This window comes from Octodon degus, unplaced genomic scaffold (genome assembly GCF_000260255.1).
Source record: "Octodon degus isolate 3935 unplaced genomic scaffold, OctDeg1.0 scaffold00006, whole genome shotgun sequence".
In the NCBI taxonomy this organism is placed as follows: Eukaryota; Metazoa; Chordata; class Mammalia; order Rodentia; family Octodontidae; genus Octodon; species Octodon degus.
This window is the reverse complement of record NW_004524582.1, coordinates 8,806,011-8,809,013: the sequence shown is the minus strand read 5'-3', so window position 1 is coordinate 8,809,013 and position 3,003 is coordinate 8,806,011.

The following is a 3,003-nucleotide window of genomic DNA, read 5'->3' as shown; positions in this document are numbered from 1 at the left end:
CATATTCAAAAATAAGTTAACCTTGTAGTGATCCACCTGTTTACAGCCTCTCAAGAGCTGGGATTACAGGCCTGTGTCACCACGCCCAGTCTCAATTGCCATCTCAGCAGGCCCTGGGGGGCCTGGCCTTCACCGCAGAACCCCTGACCCCTGTCCCTGCTTGCAGGTGCTTTAATCTGCTGAGCTATTTGGCCAGCCCTAAAACAATTATATTTTAAAATATTCGATAACGCTGTATTTATAAACATCGTACTATTAAGTATCACATAATCAAAAATCTTCATAGTTAAAATGTTGGCATGTTTTCAAATACATGTGATTATGAAAAATTCACTAATGTATAACAATCCATTTATGTAATTTAATAGGAATATACTGATGAACATTTCACTCTAAGACAAACTTTATGGATAAGCAGTTGATAAAACATTCAAAAAACATTTTAATGACATCACATTCTTTTGTTGAAACTTTATCACAGTGTGCACCTAGGATTTCTGAGCCTTCTTTCAGTTCCATGAAGTTGAACAGCACCCTGTAGATCTACATAATTCAGTTCAGGAGAATATCACCCACCAGTGCCTCCTGGCAGCTGTTTTGGGTGGAATCCGTCTGGCACACGAGGCCATCTCGGCATTTGTCCCTGAGAACTGGAAGCAGAGCCCATCACTTGGAGGACTCAAATCAATGGCTGGACTCTCATTGTGTTCCACATCATAGTATGAAAACTATCAACCTTCTTGCTTACAGTGCAAGTAGGGAGCCCGTGTCGCATCTCCTCCTATCGGGGTCTCTCCTCAACAACACTCAGATACCCCAATTCATCAGACCTCCACTCTTGGTGTGACCGCCGCAGGGCAGTTCACAGCATTGTCCTTGATGGGTTTCCCAGCAAATGGACTGGCACTAAAACATCTCATAAAACATATTCCAAGTTTTCTGATTATGCCAACCTCTATCAGGAAAGCACATTTTTAAAACATCACATAGTGCAATGGCCTTAGGTTTTTCATCTCCCTTAAATTCCTTCTTTATTATATAATTTGTTCTTTAAGGAATTTTTTTTTTCATTGGTGGAAACGGGGATTGAACTCAGACCTGTGCTTGTCAAGGAGGTGCTTATTCTACTGAGCCATCTCCCCAGCTCCTTTATTGTATAATTTGAAGTGACCTTCCTAACATGTTCTTTCACTAGCAGTGAAGATTTCATGTTATCTAATATTACATTGCTAGCAATATCCAAGTGGAACTACAAATTCAACTCCAGATGGAAAATGAATCTTACACAATATTGAAAATTTTCTCTGAAAATCATAGACCAATTATCTGGAAAGGTCCTAAACATCTCATTTTAAGAAGCAAACTAAACTTAAATGGTCTACGGTATCATAAAGAAATGTAAATTAAAATAGCAAGTATGAAAGTAAGATTTTTCAGCAATTTTTAGATATCAGTTTTGGATTTACAGAAATACAAAAAATGTATCTTCAATATGTTAAGAATGCAAATTAAGGGCCGGCCTAATAGCTCAGCAGATGAAAGTCCCTCAAGCCGGCACAGGGGCAGGGGGTTTGATCCCTGGGCCTGCCATGCCAGCCTCGACCCCGGGCTCTCTGAGATGGCAATTGAGCCTGGGCGTGGTGGTGCACGCCTGTAATCCCAGTTCTTGGGGGCGGTAAATGGGCAGATCATTACGAGTCTGATCTAGTAGTGAGGCCCTAATACCCTGTAGACCCGTCCCTAAAATACAGAAAGAAAAAAAGAAAGGAAGGAAGGAAGGAAGGAAAGAAAGAAAGAAAGAAAGAAAGAAAGAAAGAAAGAAAGAAAGAAAGAAAGAAAGAAAGAAAATTAAATCAATTTTTATTTTAATGAAAAAGAGTTGGACTTGTACACAAGCTTAATGAAGTCAGACCAGTTTTTCTTTACATCACCTTGTAGACATTCGCGCTATTTTCTTATGAAACTTCTTTCATTTCTTGAATTACAATAGTCCCTCACAATTTCACGGTTCGACTTTCATGAACTCACTGTTTTTTAATGTTTTCAAAAAAATATTAATCTGAATTATTTAAAACGGATTTTTCACTCTATGGCAAGATTTTACAGTACTGCACAACGGATCTATGCTGTCAAAATTGCGTAGGTTTACTGGTTTAGAAAATGGTTAAGAACATTAGAAGTTTTTAAACGTGTAGTAAAGGTTTATAAGAGTATGGCAAGGGTTTATAAACTTTAAAATGTATACAAATATTAAATAAATATAACTTCGTTACTTCGCTGATTTTCAGTTATCGCGAGGGTGTCTGGAACCTAGTCTCTGCCATAAGACAGGGATCTTTCTGTAGTGAAGACCAAATCCTAGTGGTTAATAGGGTTTTATCTTCAGGCACTTAAGTCCTACTTCCTGTTTCATCCCGGATGGATGCTATGAATTTCAAAATTATCATTCTACATTGAAAGCTTGCTTTTTCCCCCAATGCTACTGTATCCAGTCTTTGCCTTATGATAACCACAGTGACTATTTCCACACTGCATATGTAAATTGTATTGGATCTCTCTTCAAAATAAAGCCTTAATCCATAACTTGACTGCGGTGATCCTGGTCAAAGCCATCATCATCTTTAGACCGGTGAAGTGCCCTGGGCTAATACCATGTCCCGTGGAGTTTGCTGTTGCTTATGCCTACATGTTATTGTTCCGAAAGTATCACAATTATTTCTTTAACTGCCAGAAGTGGGGTAATGGTATGCTTTTCTCTTTGAAAATCATTTCATCTCACTAAAATTTAAGCCCAAATTTGTAATAGATATCTTCCATAATCAGGCTTTCTCCCTTTCTCTTTCTCCTTTTACTTCCCCTATACCTGTCCATTGGTAAGGCATCTTCTTTCTCGACAACATTTTATTTTCCCTTTCTTCTTTCCTTCTTTCCTTCCTTCCTTCTTTTCCTGGTTCCTCCTTTCCATCTTTTTTATTCACACTTTCTTTTTAGTTTAATACCATC